General features: G+C 50.0%; 2 long non-coding RNA genes across 2 annotated transcripts in view; both read left to right on the top strand.

Annotated features, from left to right (window-relative positions):
* Positions 1–19542, top strand: part of LOC311589771 — a 265612-nt gene that overhangs the window by 110081 nt on the left and 135989 nt on the right. The gene's annotated exons all lie outside the window — the stretch shown is intronic.
* On the top strand, positions 5031–9729 carry LOC311590006. Its single transcript, XR_014776721.1, has 3 exons — positions 5031–5066; positions 8310–8350; positions 9390–9729. It is a non-coding gene; the product is annotated as an uncharacterized lncRNA (long non-coding RNA).

The raw sequence follows: 19542 nt of genomic DNA, 5'->3' as shown, positions 1-19542 counted from the left end.
CAGCTAGGTACAGAGTACAACGTTTCCCTTTTTGATTTGGACACAAACAATAGCAAAGCCTTCGGATAAGACCAACTGTTTCAGAGTCACCTAACAATGCTGGCGTTGCTAGCCGTAGCCCCCTGGCTTTCTAAGAGAGCTGCTAACTCAGGGCTTTCCTGTCAGGTAGCCTTAACCCCAAATGACAGGCTATGTATTGACTACATGAATTCCCACCCAGTTATTTTGTTGATTTTGTTCTATTACTCATTGCAGATTGTCCACATAATTATTAGAATGCATTGTTTTGCAAGTGATTAATATACTTGGAGTAACATGAAAACAACTTCTACAGAATCCATTCAGATACTAACGTTAAACTCTCCTGAGCGCGTTCAAATGTTTTCTAAATGACTCAAAAACCGCTGCGCCTTTGATCTGTGGGATGGCTGGGTTAGCAGGATTCCAGATAGCACTGTGCATAGTGTGTGTGAGAGTCAAGGCGTGCTGGAGAGCAGGGAACAGCTGGAGTGAGGTAGCACATACCTGCAATCCCAGCGCTTGGGAGGAGGCAGAAGGATTAGGAGTCCAAGGTCACTCTTGACAGCACAGAGAGTTTGAATCCAGCCTGGGCTACCTAAGACCCTGGAGGGATGGAAAGAAAGGGAGAGGGGAGGGGAGGGGAAGGAGGAAGGGGAGGCAGAGTGGGGGAGAACATCAAAATATAACTAGTGATTACGTTGGTAGGAGGCAGAGGGGAGCACATCCATGCATAGCAGTGGGGCATCATCAGGAGCTTGGAATCGATCAGGATTTGGCAACAATCCCGAAGGCAGAATTTCTAGATGCATGTATTGCCAGGATATTTTTCTCTCAACAATAGTTTATTATAATGGGTTTGGCGAATGTGCTTAGATCAAGTTTATTGGTACAATTAAAAACAAAAACAAAAAAACACCATCATTAGAGTAACAGGCTATATGTATTTTTTTTCCCCCAGCAAAATTCTCAGCTACCAATGCTTTAAAGAAAGAAGAAAAAGTCACAACTTGTTAGGAAAACACCCTAACATGCAATTCCTCCTCCTGGCTGTTAGGAAAGCCCTCGGGGCCCGGGGAACAGGCAGGGCCAGAGCGCAAATACACACAAGTGCCATCTTGTCCAACTCTTCCATGATACAGACCAAGTTGTCTCCTGCCCCTGCATGCTACCGTCCTGGTCCAGAACAGCACTAGTTTCTCTTAAGTATCGCACAGAGAGAGTTTTGTCCTGAGACAGCCTCTGAGGCCCTAACCCACTAATGAACCTGAATGTTTTAATTGAACCTCATTATTTGAACTGTGCGAGGGAGGAAGAGTCCTTTGGGTCTGAAACAGGGTGAGAGGAGACTCAAGTCTCAGTTGCAAAGCTTGTCTCAGGGTGCCAAAATACACTGCCTCTGGGAACCCGGGTACTTGCAGTGACTTTGAGTTTCTGCCTTCTTGGCTCCTCATCTTGCCTGCAGGATTTGCACCTCAGCTGTTTGAGTTCTGTCATTTTGATGTGAAGGAAGAAGCATGACTTTTCTGGAAATCACCAGTCTCTCTAAAACCGGGGGTTGGGTGGGTGGGTGGGGGTGGTTGGGTAGGTGGTCAGAATTTAGGGAACCGACATCAAATCAGTCACTTAACCCCCCCCACAACTAATGCTGTCCATTAGTTATGTGGCTTTGATTGTCCTCTGTTTTATAGAATATCAAAGATTAAATCTGTGGGGGTTTTGTGGAGCAAAAGCAACGCACACTAGCTGGGAGCCAGCAGCTCTCGAAGTCTCTGTGATGATATCCTGTCACTCCATTGAGACAAACACAAGCACCATGTCAAGTCGCTGTACTTCTTGTTGAATGACTCTCAGCACGACAGCCTTAAGACTGTTGGCTACACCCGCCTGGGTCATTCTTTATTACAAACAGTGTCATTAGATACTACCTGGCACCCACCTTCGTGAGCACTGGCAGGAGAGGTGCCACTTCCGGTAGACGGTCTTTTCTAGAGACCGTACCACTTAGCCCATGTCACTCAACATACTTGTACATTTTAATTTGCCTGTCCACTATCAACTTACTCATTCAACAAAAATTCATGCAGCGACACAGATTTGGGGGAGACAGAGCTCACAGTACTTGATTGTAATAACAGTTTCATCAGCAATACACCCTACAATTACTTAAAGGTATGATCCACAAACTCTGCAAGCCAAACACATGAACAAGATTTAATGCTGCGATCAAATATAATGCAAACAGGTTTATCTAGTTCATTAAAATCTATTTGTTTATCCCTTCTGTGGGTAGTGGTTGAACACTCACTTGGAGCCAGGCACTGTGCTGGCTGTGAGGGGCACCCGTACGGCTGAAACACCGAGCTCTGCTTCAGAGAGCTAGCAGGAGAGGTGCATGTGTCCTGCTAAGCAGCCGCCTCCGCCAGTGTGGGAGTGCAGTCTGGCGAGGCCAATTGGTAGCTCACTCAGTGAACCTTCCCACTATTCTTTCAGGTCTCCAGAGCACACCCCAATCCCCAGGATGGAAAAACTTTCATGGGAAAGAGCAAGCTATTAGAGTCTCTTCTGCCAGCCTACTGGAAGGTTCTAGGAAAGACCCTTTACCCAAAAAGACATCCCAGAAAAGGCTCCTATTATAGATTTGTTTGCTACGGCAGAGTTGTGCACATGCTCCCCACCCCCCCAAAGTTCATATATTTGAATCTCAACTTGCATCACCTCAGATTGTGACTAGTAGAATGTTCAAGGAGGTAATTAGGTTAAAGTGAGGCCATTAGGGTAGGCCCTGATCCAATGTAACTGAATTCTTACAAGAAGAAGGCATTTAGACATTAGAGAGAGGGGAAAAGGTGGAGAGATGGGAGGGCAGGGGGGTGGGGTGGGGTGGGGGGAGGAAACCAAGCACTGGAAGGCAAGGAGGGAAGCCTCATAAGAAACCGACCCTGTCAATACCCTGATCGTGGAGTTCTAGCCTCAGAACTGTAAGATAAATCCTTATTGTTTGGGCTGTCTGCTCAGTGGTGCTTTGTTACGGCAGCCTTCCTTACGAGTTAACATACTTACTTGATCTCAAGTGTTGCCATGTGAGCTCGGAGGTGCTACAGAGGATTTTAGAGATGTTAACCTAGAACCACCCCGGATCCGTCCGCCTCTGGACTCTTTGTGAGGAGACAACCACCGCCCTGTGCTCTGCTGCTCTGCTCTGGGAATGACAACACGGATGTCGTGCTTGAGAGAAGGCAAGCAGAGAGGCATGGCAATACTATGAGGACACCAAGAAGGCATGCCCAGGTGAAAAGCATGCTTTGAGTCTCTTGTGAGATGTCCTCAGAGCAAAGGCTAGGTGAAGAGTGTTGTAGCCAGAGGCCACTAGACTCCTGGGAGAAGTTTACAAGCATTGACATTGCAGGATCCTCTGGATAGAGCAGGGAGTGGCAGGACAGGGCTAAGGAGGGCGGCAGGGGTTGAGTGAGGCTGCCGTTGCTATGGAGGACCTGGGCCTTTCCCCCTGCTGGCTTAGTTACAATGATGTGAGCAGAAGATACATTTAAGGGATCAACACTGGGCGCAGAGACCCAACTGAGAATGTGATGAAAGTGGGGAGAGCCGAGAAGAGAACCAGGCCAGTAAAACGGAGAGAGAAAAGCTAGCAGAGCTCAGGAGGCCCCATGCTGCCTCCACACGTCAGTACGGTGGCAGTTAGGGGGTAAGAGGCAAATGGTGGGAATTTATAAAATACCTGATACCAGAAAGCTGAACTTTATCCCAAATGCCAGTTTTCTATTTTTAATATAAAAAGCATGGACTACTTCCTTATTTTTTTTCAAGTTTGCTAGACAGAGACCAGTCTTTTCTTGATGACTCAGGGTCACCGTTATGAAAAGGGGAGATAGCATGGGTCAAGGCATAGTGTAAGGAACACTGAGAAACTGCGGGAATCAGTAGAGCAGAGTCACTCCCAGCCCCAAACTAACTCATCTGTGTGGTCATGGCAAAGCCATGAGGCTTCTGGGTGTTTGTTTTCTGCTTGGGTACCTACTTCCCAGCCTCCTGTAGAGATATGATGACGTAATGTGTGCGTGGGCTTGATAAAGTACCAGCCACTGTAGGGTGAGGTGTTTTAACACTTTCCCGTAGTGGAGTGACAGACTGTCTATTTGAGCTCACTGTCTTTCACTGCTAGGCTGCCTGCCTTTCTCTCCAGGAAAGTTTCACCTGTCGCCCCTTGCTCTGGAGGCCCTTGAGAGTAGACCACAGGTCAAACCTCTCAAGCATTCTATTTAGTACAGTCCAGCCAGGCTCCTTGCAGAGCCCTGGGGACATGGCTTTCCTTCAATCTTTGTCAGCTATTTTTGGTTTTCAAAGGCCCTTTTCACTTCCGGATTTGCTGCCGCATTCCACAGAACTGAAATAGTCAGAGTCTAACTTCCAGTTAAGCGGGGCGTGGTGACTGTGCTTTCACATTGTCAGAAGAACTGGGCAGTTCTCACTCCTCCTGCTCAGGTCTCTTATCTCTCTCAGTCGTCTTCATATGCTGATTTATTCCTGCCACTAAGCTACCCTGCGCACTGTGATTCATAGTCACAGATGAACAAGAAGACCTTAACTATAACTCTTTTCTTTTGTGATGTTGGGGACTGATTCTGGGACTTTATGTGATAGGATTTAAAAAAAAAGTGCCTTGCCTGATCTATATGTCCAGTCTTTTTATTTTATTTTATTTTTTTATTTTTTGGTTTTTCGAGACAGGGTTTCTCTGTATAGCCTTGGCCATCCTGGAGTCACTTTGTAGACCAGGCTGGCCTCGAACTCACAGCGATCCGCCTGCCTCTGCCTCCCGAGTGCTGGGATTAAAGGCGTGCACCACCAGGCCTGGCCAGCCTTTTTATATTTTTAAAAAAATTGTAGAAAAGGTCTTACTAGCCTTGTCTAGGCTAGCCTTGAAATTGGGATCCTCCTGCCTTAGGCTTATAGGTAGCTGGGGTTATAGCCTGGCTCTGTAACTTTTTAACAAAGCTGCCTGGCATTCTTTCCCTTAAGGATTTAAGGTTAGTGGTTCCCTTCTCCCCTTTTCTGCTTTCTGAAGGAGTGTTTGACAACGTTCTGAGGGTTTCTAGCTTTCTCTCTTTTTGGTGATGCCTGTAAGGTCTGGGTAGCTTAATTACACGGTTGTAAACATGAGATGTCTAGCATAGGGCTTAAAGCCTTTGAGCAGGACTCTGGAGCTGGGGTGTGATGCACAAGTTCTGTAAGTCTCAGTTTCCTCACCTAGAAAACAGGATAGGCCCTGTTGTAAAGGACGTGCCGGGAATGGAGACAGTGACCAAACTGTGCAAGGAGGCAGTCCTGACAGCTAGGAAGATTCAGGGATAAAGGGTAGTGGAAGGGTCTAGAAGAGGGCCAGGTGCTGTGTGGAGTGTTTCCTAGAGCACGGGCTAGCTTTTGAATTATTCAGGGAGAAGACTACCTGAGTTCTGGCCAGGTCAAGCTACGTTTGAAATATACACAGGTGTCTAGGAGTGGGGTGGAGGGTGAGATGTTTAGTTTCTTCTTGAGGAACTTTAGACAGGTCCAAAACTTCAGTATTGAAACGTCCCCTTTCTTGTTTGTTTGTTTGTTTGTTTGGTTGATTGGTTTTTCGAGACAGGGTCCCTCTGTGTAGCCTTGGCTATCCTGGACTTGCTTTATAGACCAGGCTGGCCTCAAACTCATAGTGCTCCACCTGCCTCTGCCTCCCGAGTGCTGGGATTAAAGGCGTGCGCCGCCACACCTGGCTCCCTGGCTTTCTTTAGCCAGGGATGCACCTTCCTTTTTTCTCTCCCATATCTTTTCTTCTAAGATTACTACGCCAGAGGCATTCAAGATAGTTCTCCTTTGATAGGAGGGATCTACTCTCTTTCTGAAGTTTGGCTGGCCTATGACTCAGCTGACAAATAAAACATTTCAGAAGTCAATTGTGCAGGTCTGGGCCTATCTAGCCTTTGGGATGACTTGTAGCTTCCACCCTGAGCTGACATTTGAGAAGCCCAGAATCCTCATTAGAGAAAACACGTCTTAAGACATCAAGACCACTACATGGGGCCGGGCGTGGCGGCACACACCTTTAATCCCAGCACTTGGGAGGCAGAGGCAGGCAGATCTCTGTGAGTTCGAGGCCAGCCTGGTCTAAAAAGTGAGTCCAGGACAGCCAAGGCTACACAGAGAAACCCTGTCTCAAAAAAAACAGAAAAACCAAAAACCAAAACCAAAAGACTGCTGCATGGGAAGGGACAGTTACGCAGCTGATTCCAATCTTTCTTTCGTCTCAGGCAAAAGGTAGGTATATTAAAGTCATTTTGGCTTGTCCGTCCCACTTGAATCCCAAGCTGGACATCACTGCGAAAGTCACCAGTGCTGTATGGGGCACAAGAGTCACTCAGCAGAGCCCAAACGCCAGGCTTGCAAACTCATAAGTTATAGCCAGCTGTTTCTGTTTCTTAGTCCCCTAAATCTTGGGGCGGGTGTCCCTATATACACACACATACATACACACACACCCACACACACACACACACATACACACACACACACACACACATATATATAAAACCATGTGGACATGAATAAAATTATAAGGAAAACCATATTGTATATAAATATACAATTGTAGAACAAAAGATAATTTGGAGGGGTTGCTGTGGGAATGGCCTGAGATGTTTCAGCATTATATCCAACACTGAGGCCAGGGACAATCAGAGAAACCGAATCACAGAGCAGTTCCTTGATGCGCTTCTTTGATCACCAGCTGTGGGGCTTGCCGTTCAGACACTGGCTCTGAATGTGTGATCGCCTCTACTGACGTTCTGGAGGACAGAGCTCGGGAAGTTAGATCATTCTAGAGTTCTCTGGAAGGCGAGTTTCCAGCAATTCATCCTTGGAATCTGACTCATCACCTCCTTCTGTCACATTCTCTGAGGAGAGGAGAGGCGAAGGTGGATGCTGGGCACAGCGAAGGGGCTGGCCCATAGTTCACAGCTCGGAAGGTTTTCTGATGCGGTGGGGAGACTTCCAAATAGGTCAGGTGTCTGGCCTTCAGCACTTGTACTCAGGATAGGAGGAGGGCAGCTGCTTCCTCTAAGTGGGTGGGGAAAGTCAGCAAGCCGTGACTAAGCAAGGTCCTGAACAATTGCAGTGTGATGCTGCTTCATAAAAAAGGAGAGGCGGAAAAGGTGCCACTGGTCAAGGAAGGCCTCAGAGAGAGTTCTCCCCAGGCGTGGGGAGAACAGACATTTGAAGTTTCAGAAGTAGAGAGATGATAAGAAAAAGATAAAGACAGGGTAAGAGAGCTGCCTCAGACAGAACACAGGCTCTTACCGAGCAGCAGGAGAGGTAGGAAAGACGGGCCAGTTCTCAGGACTCTTTCCTTTCCTGCACCTCTGCATCACTGGGTTACCCTTTGGTGACAAGGCAGCGTCCCCAGCATCCCCCAGGCCGATCTGCCTTTGCAAAGCGGTCTCAGCGCTAATCATACTGGCACCCCTGACAGGCAGTTGACCAAGGCACCACACGACCAAGGCACTCTTCACGTGCATTTCCCCCTTTTGCACGCCTGGAGATACTGAGGAAACACAACATGGAACGGTGAGCCCTTTGTTCAAACACAAAGACCTTCAAGACATCCCCGTGTAGGTTACCAGCCTAGGAGGGTAGGTCTGACACTTGGCTACTCCAGGAAGAGCAGGGGTCGGATACAAGGGCTACAGTGCTATTGGCTGCCCCACATGAATGCTCTTCCTGTTGGGCATCATTTTATCCTCTCCTTCCTGCCAATCACGCCCTGCGCCCCCGCCCCCCTGCCCATCCCCCACTCTCCGCCATGCCACTTAGGGAAGAAGGAAAGTTTCATGGAGGGGAGACTAAAGCTGTCCTTGGGTTGGTCTCCTCTGACGGCATCAGCTCCCGGGCTGACTCCAGATGGGGCCCGGGCTATGTTGGAATCAGCACAGGCACAGACAGGCGGTGTGGACAGGTGGAGTGACTGGGGGCTTCTTGGCTCTCCAAGAGAAGTTCTGTTTCCTTCTCTGTCCCCCTATGGAGCACTCATTGTGTGCTGGCACTCCACTATCTGACTAGGGGAGTGGACAGAGTAGGCAAAGGGAGCCTTAAGATTCTTTTCCCTTAAGGAATTTTGCAATCTGGTGAGGGACAAATAAATAATTGGAAGAGAAAGCAAAATATATATGATTATATTGTCGAATATTATCGAGTGTCATAATAGATGTGATCAGTGTTATTCGGCTGTATATTTCCAGGAGGAGAACCCAGAGATGAATTGACTGGGACCACATGCTTGGTAGGTGGTGGATTTGGCATACTTTGAGTCGGGGATGGGGTGGGGGCGGGGTGAGGGTGTGGGTGGGGGGGTGGGGTGAGGGTGTGGGTGGGGGGGTGGGCATGGAATATAGGCTAGGAATTGGAAAGGGGAGGTGTGCAGAGTGGGTAGGAGTCTCAACAAGCCAAGAGGGACTCATGAAGGATGACTGTGAGCCCGAGAGGTGACCTGACTGGCCGAGTTTGGGTCTGCCTCCACAGGGGGCGTCTGCAGGACTTTGGGCACTCTGTAGCCTTTCAGAACATCACTTTCCTTCATAGCATTTGTAGCTGCAAGTCAGGGCTGTTTAACGACTTAGATACAAGAGAAGTAGAATCAGTGTTGATGAGCCAGGTATAGTGTTGATGAGCCAGGTATAGTGATGATGAGCCAGGTATAGTGTTGATGAGCCAGGTATAGTGATGATGAGCCAGGTATAGTGATGATGAACCAGGCATGGTGTTGATGAGCCAGGTATAGTGTTGACAAGCCAGGTATAGGCCACTCTGGGCTACATGACACCCTGAAACCTTGTCTCAAAAAACAAAACAGGGGCTAAAAAGATGACCCACCAGTTAAAAGCATTGTCTGTCCTTTCAGAGGATCCAGGTTTGACTCCCAGCAACCACATGACCCACTTACAACCATCTGTAACTCCACTCCCAGGGGATCCGATATCCTCTCCCAGCCTCTGTGGGCACCAAGCAAGCATGTGTGTGTACAGACGTATGTCCAGGCAACACACCCATACACGTGAAATAACAAAGAGTTAGAGTCAGCTGCTGTCGCGGTGATTTTGAAGATGGCGTTGTATGGGCGATGCAGCATAGAGAGTCTTGCATCAACTCTGTCTCCCAGTCCTTAGAGCTGGGCCAACCTGGACAATTTATGTACCCTCCCAGGCCTCAGTTTTTGCAAGGATTAAGTGGCCCAGTCCATATGAGGCACTTAGGGTAGGGCTTGATTCATAATGAGAACTAACAGTGATCTCGCTGATGGCTAATCCTCCCTAACCCTGCAGGATGATGGGACTTGTGCGAGGCCACTCAGCCAGTAGCTGGAGAGCTAGCTCTTCATTCTCTCCAGGAAGGACAGACAGAAGCACAGCAGACTGCACTGTTCAGCCCCAAGTTGGAACTGCTGCTCTCACTGCCTCCAGCTTGTCCGCTGTGCTGTGTAACTCCCTCCGAAGGCAAAGCATCCTCCCTACCCCGCTTCCTTCCCAAGACAGGGTTTCTCTGTGTAACAGACCTGCCTGTCCTAGACTCGATTTATAGACCGGGCTGGCTTTGAGTTCACAGAGATCCACCTGCCTCTGCCTCCAGAGTGCTGGGATTAAAGGCGTGCGCCACCATGCCTGGCTAAGACTGGTGTGACTAGTGTCTTAAACTCGTCTCTCCAGAACCAGCATCTGACACCAGCTGACCCCGGGGAAGGTGTGGAGAGGGGTGACTAGGAATCAGGCTATAAGGGCCAGAGGGGGCTTGCAGTGAGGCTGCACTGGGTATCACAGGTGATACTGAGGCTTTAAGTGGGCATGACCAGGAGAACAGGAGAGCTGTGGGTGTGTGTGGGGGGGGGCGGGGAGATGGAGGTTGGTAGAGCCTGGGTTGGACAGGAAAAGCGGGAAAGGGAGGAAGAGAAGGTAGGTTGCAGCTGCGTTCAGTGAGGGAGATGGAGCTAGGATTCAAACTGCGACAGGCTGTTCCCTAGTCCCTTACTCACACACTGGCTTATGACCCAAGGTCCAGGTCCCTGTGCTGGACTTGCTTGTAATGGGAGAGGCCTGAGACGTCCAGGAGGCCACAGTTCAGAGAACACTTACACAGATCCCTGGGGAATGCCAGGCAGTGATAAGGTTGGCTGTGGTGGTGAGGGTGAGGAGACGGGGAGGGGTCAGGCCATGCCCGGAAGAATTGGCAGCCTGGCTTTGGCCAGGAGAGGCGGGAACTGCAAAGCAGTGAGGGAGATGGGATGGAGGAGGGGGCTGCACTTAGTTGGGCTCTCATCCACTAATCCATCTCTGGACCACAAGAGAAAGAAAGCGTGTCACAGCTGCTTGAGGGCCCAGACCAAGATCTGTAAGGAAAAGGGGAGGAGGGCGGCTGGGGGGAGAAGGGCTGTGGGGGGAGGGAAAAGCCCTTCACATGCCCAGGGACGGTCCACAGCTCCTCTGCTGGGGGGCTTCAGTGTCTGCTACATGGATGACATTCACTCCTCTTCCTTCCGAGTCCCAGCGGGAGGAGGAGCGAGACAGGAAGCTGCCTGCTCCTTCATCTCAGCCAGTCTGGGCACTTTTCCTCTTTCCTCAACAGCAATCACTGTCTCTTCAGAGTCACATCAGCCTCCATGTGTCTCCCAGACACCTGCCTCCTCCACTGGCCCAGCGCAGCTCTCACAGTCTCCTTTGAAGTGGCTGACAGGGATAAAACCCTGATAAGAGGCTGGAGTGAGCCGGGCGTGGTGGCGCACGCCTTTAATCCCAGCAATCGGGAGGCAAGGCAGGCGGATCGCTGTGAGTTCGAGGCCAGCCTGGTCTACAAAGCGAGTCCAGGACAGCCAAGGCTACACAGAGAAACCCTGTCTCGAAAAAAAAACCAAAAAAAAAAAAAAAAAAAAAAAAGAGGCTGGCGTGAGGGAGGGTCAAGTCTCTTCATCTTGGGCTTCCTTTCCTCTGGTCCCTGCAATCCCCAGAACCATTATCTCCCAGTGCCCTTCCCCAGGAACACTTCTGCCCCAAACTCCCCCCCCCCCCCTCACCCCCACCCCTGCTTTCAGGACCTGGGCTCTGGGTGGGGAGGGACAGCTCAGCTTCTGGGATTTCCCCAGCCCGCTGTAGCAGGAAGTCTGAGTTGGGAGAGGGAAAAGCCTGAGTCTTGGCTGCTGTCCAATTACTAAGCAAGATCAAAGTTCAGTGCGGGGAGGCCTGCTTTCCTGGTCAGCTGGGGACACACACTGACCTCTACTCATCTGGATTTGGGGACTTGCTCCCCGCCCCCCCCCCCCCCCCAGGCTGGAGGGCAAGGCCAAGTTCAGGGGAAGGAAATAGAGGAAGATGGAGCTGGAGGGCAACAGGAGAGACTGACCCCCTTTCTGTCTCACCAGGCCTTGCTTTCGCTGTCCCTGCTCCCTGTCCGTGCTATGACGGAGGCTGGTAACTTCCTGGGTGGTCGGCTTTCCTGAGCTGGACATGGGGGTGGGGATCCTGGGGCTGATAAGGAGACGTGAGTACCCTAGCCTTTATGTTTATAGAAATTCCAGTTGTGGCCGGGTGGTGGTGGCACACGCCCTTAATCCCAGCACACAGGAGGTGGAGGCAGGTGAGTTCGAGGCCAGCCTGGTCTACAAAGCAAGGCCACAGAGAAACCTTGTCTCAAACCACCACTGCCCCCCCCCCCAAAAAAAAAGAAATTCCAGTTGTGGCCCCAGAGAAGCTGGGTTTGTGGGCACAATCTACATGGGGTCCAGTTCTGACATATCATGATAGAAAGGACAGTATCTGGAAACCGGACTTTTCAAGTGTCTTGTTTGCCCTTCCTTGGTGAGGCTGCACTTGGAGGAACGGCCCTATTAATAAGGTGGTAGAGGAAGAGCCTCTTCCAGGAAAGGCCTCATAGTCAATACTGACTCACTGAATCTCTCACTCTGCTCTGTTCTAACCTCGGCGGCTCTCGGCTCTCGCTTAGTTCTCTGGCTCCAAATGAGCCCCGGGGGACAACAGCAAAGACAACAGGGTAAGAGCAAGCACCAGCGTTAGCCCTTGGGGAAGATGGAGCAGAAAACACCAGTGACACACACTCCCTGTCCCCCTCGACCAGCATGCCACCTACACCCTCTAGGCTCCTACTCTTTAAATCTCTTCTTAGAGGCTAGCTCTCTTGGCACCTTTTCCAGAGCAGGAGGGAGAATTATTAAAAAAAAAAAAAAAGTGAGGGGGGGGTGGGGGGGATGAGCATGAGGGAGACCTTGGGTGGGCTGGAGTCCCAGTCATTAGTGTCAAAGTCTAGGGAAAAGAAACAAGAAGCAAAACAAACCAAAACCAAAACAACAACAAACAAACAAAAACCAAAACACAACAGAACAACAATAACAAAAACCCAGAACTTGGTTACGGTGTGATTGATGAGGAATGCATAGCCCCGAGCCACTACCGCCCCCTGGTGGAATACTCTGCATCTTAGGCCCCCAGGCCTGTGATTTTGTGAACTGCCTCTCTCGGACCCTCCACAGCCAGGGGAGGAAGGTGGGGATATGCACGGATATGTGCAGATGGGTTACAAACAGAAGATGTGGCCAGAGAATGTCTTAGCTTACTGTCAATCATTGAAGCGATTCCACAGGGAGATAAGCTGCCATCTCTATCGAGGAAGGAGGACTCTAGAAGCATCCGCACTGAGCGCTTCTGAACACCTGGGGGATATACCTACGAATTACCCCAAGGAAGAAGATTAGGATCTCAGAAACACTCTACTTATCCAGTCTACTGTAAAGGCCGGCTGGATAGTGAAAAACAGCACAGGGCACGAAACGAAAGGCACAGCTTAGCTTCATTGAACGCGCCAGCACCAGAACCACAGTCAGGACACAGGCCCCTGCCGCATCAGCCCATACACATTCCTCGTAAGCCTCACCCCGGCAAACCACTTTATCTAGAGTTTGGCGCCTCGGGACGCAACCGTAAACACAGCAGCTTAGCCTGGTTTGAGTTTGGGTCTACACACTAACAATTCGTCTTGTGCCCCTTGCTCCCTTCACTCAGTACCACAGGACTCAGTCCCACTGCTTGTGTCTTTCATGATCCTATCCAGAGGACTGAAACAACCGACTCTGAAGAAATGAGAATTTCCTCCAGGTATCTCATGCTGGGAGAAACAAAAGCCTCCAGTCTTTGTGAGAACTTGTCTCCCCCAGAAAGAGATGCTACACAAACAAACTCGCCATGACATCTTGTAGGATGAGACTGACGCTTGGACAGTATGGGTCAGCGATGTGCAGGACCACACGCTGACCGAGCCTGCTTTGATGTTTGTATTCTTGGCCCTCTCCTTAAAGCATAATTTTATTTCAGGGCCGAAGAGACAGACTTGAGCATGTTCTTTTGATCTCTTTGTCCTTCTTCCTAGTGTGACCACTGTATATAAACCTGTTGCTGTAGATTAGGTGGCTACAGGGAGAGGCGGAGTGACAGTAATCGCAAGAGTGGCTTACTCAGGGGGCCACAGGCACTAACACAGTCTCTGTCCTGTGTCCCCAGGACAACTCCCTCAGCAGCCTCTCTGCTCTATGCGACGACCTCTCACACCTCTCTTCCTGCTCTCAAGCGGCCCATCACCAGCCTGCTGTCCCTGTCCCCTTCTTTGGGACCTCAAAGACAGAGCCCAGCCCTACTGTATTATTCTCCTAGCCACACAGCCTTACTCTGCTGGTGAGGTCTATTTAGGACTTCCCTCCCTGAGCAAGAGCAAGGCCAACTGTGCTGACCCGGCTCTGCCGCCCTTCATTGCAAGGTCTTAGCACCTCCGCTTTACATCCACACTTCTTTCTACATCCTCCCTGTGGGCATCATGAGGATCGAAGAAACTACTGGGATCTTATATATTTTTATGCTCTGTTTGTTTTTTAAAATTAAATTTATTATTTTATTTTTATTTATTTATATTGCTCATTATTTGACCGTTTCATACATGTGTATAATCAGATTAATTACTCTTTTTCTATTTTATTTTATTTTATTTTTTAGTTTTTCGAGACAGGGCTTCTCTGTGTAGCCTTGACTGTCCTGGACTCGCTTTGTAGTCCAGGCTGGCCTCGAACTCACGGCGATCCGCCCTGCCTCTGCCTCCTGAGTGCTGGGATTACACCGTGCCCGGCTTCCAGGTTGATTATTCTTATAACCCTCCCTCTCTGATTTTCCTTCCACCCCACCAACTTCCCGTTCCTGCCAACAATTTTCCTTCCCACTTTCATGTCTTTTTGCTGTTTCTCTGACCCACTGAGGTCAGCGAGGGCTGCCCCTTGAACTTGGATGTAGCTGTTCACTGGAGCTATGGCCACCACTAACTACAATGACACTCCCTCCCCACAGCAGCCTTTAACAGCCAATGGTTCCCTTGGGGGAAGGGCAAGATTCCTTGGGTCCCTCCCCCATATACTACTGGGTGTTGCACAGACCCAGGGCGGGCAAACTCAGCTGCTGTGAATTTGTGATTGCAACAGCTGTGTCAGGTCCAGAGAAGAGTGTTTTGCAGGCCTTTTCCTCCTCCTCTCCTGGCTCTTAGATTCTTTCTGCACTCTCTTTTGTTATGTTTCCTAAGAAGTGAACGGGATGCTATACACGTCCTCTTCAGGGATGAGCACACAATAGTCACCTTAAGAAGCCACGAGTTTTTGCTGGATCTGGGTAATTTGCTATATCGAGAAGAAGGGATCTGCTCCCACATCTTGCCCTTCTCCATAGGATAAGCGTAGACAGCAAGGAGATAGTCAGATCACTGACGCCATATACCCAAATTGGGTGTCAGCAATTCATAGAGTGGGAAAGCAGTTATTTAGATTTAGTCTTGGGGGACAAAGGGACTTGAAGGGAATTTGTTGTCCTCTGGCTTGGGAACAGCACCAGTGAAAGTGTGGGATGCTATATGGATGGAGACTGCCCCACCCCAAGTACTTACTGGGGGTATGTTTAGTTCTGCTCCTGGCTCCCAAGGAAGCCTGGGCCATGGCTGAACATGCTCACGGTGGTGGTTTGAATGAAAATGCCGCCCCCCCTAATACATCTGCATGCTTAGTCTCCAGTTGATGGACTGGCTGGAAAGGACTAGGAGAGACAAAATTGTTGGAGGAGGTGTAGGGCTTTGAGCTCTCTCTCTCTTTCTCTCTCTCTCTCTCTCTCTCTCTCTCTCTCTCAGCTGCTGCTCCCGTGCCATGCCTGTCTGCTTTCTGCCATGGTGATTCTGGACTAACGGGCTAAGACTGTAAGCAAGCCCCCAACTAAATGCTTTCTTTTTTGTAGGAGTTGCCTTGGTCATGGTTTCTCTTCATAGCAACAGAACACTGACTAAGTCACTCACTAAGTCGGGAGATGAGTTTGTAGGCTCGGATCTGAGAGACATAGCAGGCCATGTGACCCACATTCGCTGTCAGTTCCTACCTTGGTGTCTGGCTTCTCTCTGCCTGCTGGGCAGGGGTCCGTGGAGGGACTGTGGGGGTGGGGGTAGGGCATCTCCTCTCTAAGGGTCAGGGCTGTGGTTGGAGGTCTGTCTGTGGGACCTTGGTGTCTGGGAGGCCAAGCTGCAGAGTTCCCAGCAGATAGGAAGTGTCTTTGAGGTGTGCAATCTTCCAGGGCGAAGAGCTGCCTGAGAGGTCAGCCTTTCACCAGTGGGAGAGGGGCTCCTTGCCCCCTCTTGGGGACCTGGTTTCCAGAAGACATCTGGCCGGGCGTGGTGGCGCACGCCTTTAATCCCAGCACTTGGGAGGTAGAGGCAGGCGGATCGCTGTGAGTTCGAGGCCAGCCTGGTCTACAAAGTGAGTCCAGGACAGCCAAGGCTACACAGAGAGACCCTGTCTCGAAAAACAAAAAAACAAAAACAACAACAGAAGACATCTGTCCTAATTCTAGAGCTTTTCAGGAAGATCTGTGTTGCTTTTTCTGCTTAGCTGCTTTAAAGACTATTTTCTTGCTCAGTCTGTCCCAGCCCTCAGGTGCTCTGGTCCCACCCAAATGAGGCCAGATCCTTTATCTCTGGCTACCTAGTGCAATCAGGAGCAGAGATCTGGCCTCAAGGCTACTTTTACACTCTTCCCTCGAAGTATAGGCTGCACCTGCCCTTTGTAGTCACCTGCTGCCCTCCAGGACACCTTCCTGCAGCATTTTGAGTCATATGGTCGGGCCTGCTCTTTCTCCCTGTGACCCATGCCTCCAGGGACCTGTGCGTTAGAGCTCACAGCCTGCCTAGAATGGGCTTCTGCTTTTGCCTCTCACTGCCTCGAAGGCTTCTCAATGCAGCGACCTTGTGTCTGTTATTGTGCCCAGGCTGGCACAGCTTTGTCCAGCGATGTTGGAAGGAAGATTTCCTCTCTCAGAATCACTACTGGCAATTTGGTTATCAGCCACCAGATGGCGACTGAGCCCAGATCCTCGTAGTAGGCTGCCAGCTGCTGTGAGAAAGCTTGGCAGGGAGGGGCTGTTATGGCTCCAGAGGAGGGACAGTGTCTCCCTCTCTCTCTTCCAGGGGAGAAAAGAGTAAAACTGGTCAGATCCTGAGAAGCTGGGAGCGGGAGGCAGATCCCAGAACGGCTAGCTGTAATTTCTTCTGTTCTTGGATGTAGAGGTGGTTTCTAGCTTCCTCCATACCCTTACTCTCTTCCGGGAAGGTTTTCCTATCTCAGATGGCTTTCCACCAGCGCTTCCTCTCCTACAGGCTTTCCTGGCCTTTGTGTCATAGTCACCAAGCCAGGGGCTGCCCTTCTGGTGTTCAGCGTTCAAGGGGCCCTGCATTTTGGGCGGGTCTGGGGCGGTTCTCTGTCACAGAGCAGTCGGGAGCTTTGTCCCGTACTGTGTGGTCTCGGTAGAAACTCTTCAAAAAAGAGCCTCCTCTCCAAGTTTACCTTCCCCTTTCTTTGTGGCCGCCAGACTCCTGCCTCAGCTCCACAGCGTCCCTAGTCTGTCTCCTCTAGCCTACAAACCGTGGCATCTCCCCGTAAGCAAAGCTTCCGCTCACACCTTCTCACATGTCAGAAACGGTGGTGTTAATGGAATTGTTATGGTCAAAACCTGGGCCAGTGTAGGTGTAGGTCACATGTCCTCAACAGGCTAGTGAAAGAGAGACAAAGTAATAGTGAAAAGCGGGGATGTGGGTGTGGGGTGTGTGTGAGGTGTGGGGTGTGGGGGTGTGTGAGGTGTGGGGATTATTTGATGTGGCCACACTGGGAAGAGAAACACGGAGTCTGCATTTGGCCTCCTAACATGAGGTTTAGGTTTAAGTAGAAGGCATTCATAGAGGAGTAGTTCCAGGCAAGAGGAGTAGTTGCAGTCCAACAGGCCACCACTGTCTCAGCTCTAGTCTGCCGAAAGGTTATCTCACAAGTTGTCAGAACGGAGACTGATTGGCCAGAGTTCTAGTCTTTTCTTCCTCTCATTACGAAATTCCTGGAGAAATTCTGATTGTTTGGCCTTCACTGTGTCAACAGGTATTGGGAGGGGCACCGGGTGTCTTTAGAATGTCTTAATTGCTGTCAGGGTGGTTACAATAGGGGCTTGGTAGTTCCTGAGGGAACAATAGTTGGCTGGGATGCTGTCCTACCGGATAATCCTACCACAAATATTTACCACCTGTCCCTGCCCTAGAGTCAGAGGTGGCCAGTTAGAACCCTTTAAAGCTGGGGGGGTGGGGGGCAAGGGGGAAGGCAGACAGAAAGCTCTAATCACAGAAAAAGGACGTCTAGACAGTGTGCTCATGTATTAGCAGCAGTCCTTAGAAGCTGCTTTTGTTGAAAAGCTCTGGCCTTGCACTTGGCCTCACGAGGTAAGTAAAGGCAGAATGAAAGTCTGGCTTGCCTTTTATACCTGCGTCCTCTGCTTTGGGCTACCTGCTCACCTCTGCATGTAGGCCTGTTAATCACCTAAGGGGGTGTCTGTCCACAAGCTGGGCAAACTTACCAGCTCTCATTCAAGGTTCAGACACAAAGATAAGACGGACGGGCACCTTACACTCTTGTTGTAGACAGCCAAGAGGCATCTAAAGGTCTCCAGATACTGACCTAAACAAAGTCATGGATTCTGGGAGCAGCAGAGCCTCACCCGGCAGACAGGCCCTTGGGTGTGGCCAGTTATCCCCGATGGTGAGGCTGCTCTGGTTCTCTTGACAACCAGATGTCCTCTCAAGCAACAGACCCTTCCCAGGGGCACCTTGCAGAGCAAGGCCAGAGACAGTGACTGACCTGATCACACCTGGGCCAGGGCTGCTGAGCTCACATGGCTGCCTCCCAGGTCTTCTTTTCCAATGTTAAAGCTCATGTCAGTACTCTGAAAACAGACTTAGGGTCACCTGACCCCTTTATCTACTCTTTTTTTTTTTTTTTTTTTTTTGGTTTTTTGAGACAGGGTTTCTCTGTGTAGTCTTGGCTATCCTGGACTCACTTTGTAGACCAGGCTGGCCTCGAACTCACAGCGATCCGCCAGCCTCTGCCTCCCGAGTGCTGGGATTAAAGGCATGCGCCACCACGCCCGGCTCCTTTATTTACTCTTTTCTTTAAAGTGAACACTGATTAAATCTTGCTTTCTGCCCCTTATCACTACTTAGCTCTCTAAATGGTATATGGGGTTGGCCGGCTAGAACTCCAGGAACTGGGTCTTTTGCCCAGAAACTCTATTTACATTTCTAACACACAGGGCAAGACAGCTAATTTCCATAATATGTCAAGAGCTTTTACAATAAAGAAAAAAACCAACAGTGAACAGAAGAGTGGAGAGAAACAATGATGTGTCAGAAGAAGAAAAGGAGGAAGAGGAGGAGGAGGAGGAGGAGGAGGAGAAGAAGAAATAATGACCACTTAACAAGTAATGGTATTTGAAAAATTGCTAATTGGCATGCACTGTTTTTTACCTCCAATATTCATATAATGGAACATCATCTCCAGTGTGGAGGCTAATGGAAGCGGGTCCTTTGGGGCTGGAAGTCACAGGTGGGTGGAGGGCTCATGAGTGGGATCTGCGGCTAAGGTGTTTTGTATTGCTGTCAACTTGACAGGGTCTAAAATCGCCGGGGAGACAACCCTCGACAAGCCTGGGAGGGCTTTTGTAAATTCCTCTCATTGAGGTGGGCTGGGCTACCCTAAATATAAGTGACACCATTTCTTGGGCTGGAGTCCTGGACTGAACACAGAGGAGAAAGCAAACTGCACCAGCATTCACTGCTGCCGGCCTCCAGACGTGTGAACACAAGGCCCACTTAAAGCTTAAGGGACTTGAGCTGCCGCAAGTGCCGCCTCACGCCGTTCCCACCTTGGCGGACTGGTGCTGGAACTGTGAACCAAAGAGCAGCCTTTCCACACTTAAAGTTGTTTTTTGCCAAGTATTTTGTCACCGACACAAGGAAAGCAGTAAATACAGGGACTTTTCACAGGAAGCCAGGAAAAGCTTCATCTTCAGCTATGTGAGGACGCAGTGTGAGGGC

Source organism: Acomys minous, assembly GCF_964271855.1.
Source record: "Acomys minous genome assembly, chromosome: 19".
NCBI classification, from domain to species: Eukaryota; Metazoa; Chordata; class Mammalia; order Rodentia; family Muridae; genus Acomys; species Acomys minous.
Note: the sequence above shows the minus strand (reverse complement) of the source record. Positions and strands in the feature narration are given on the sequence as shown.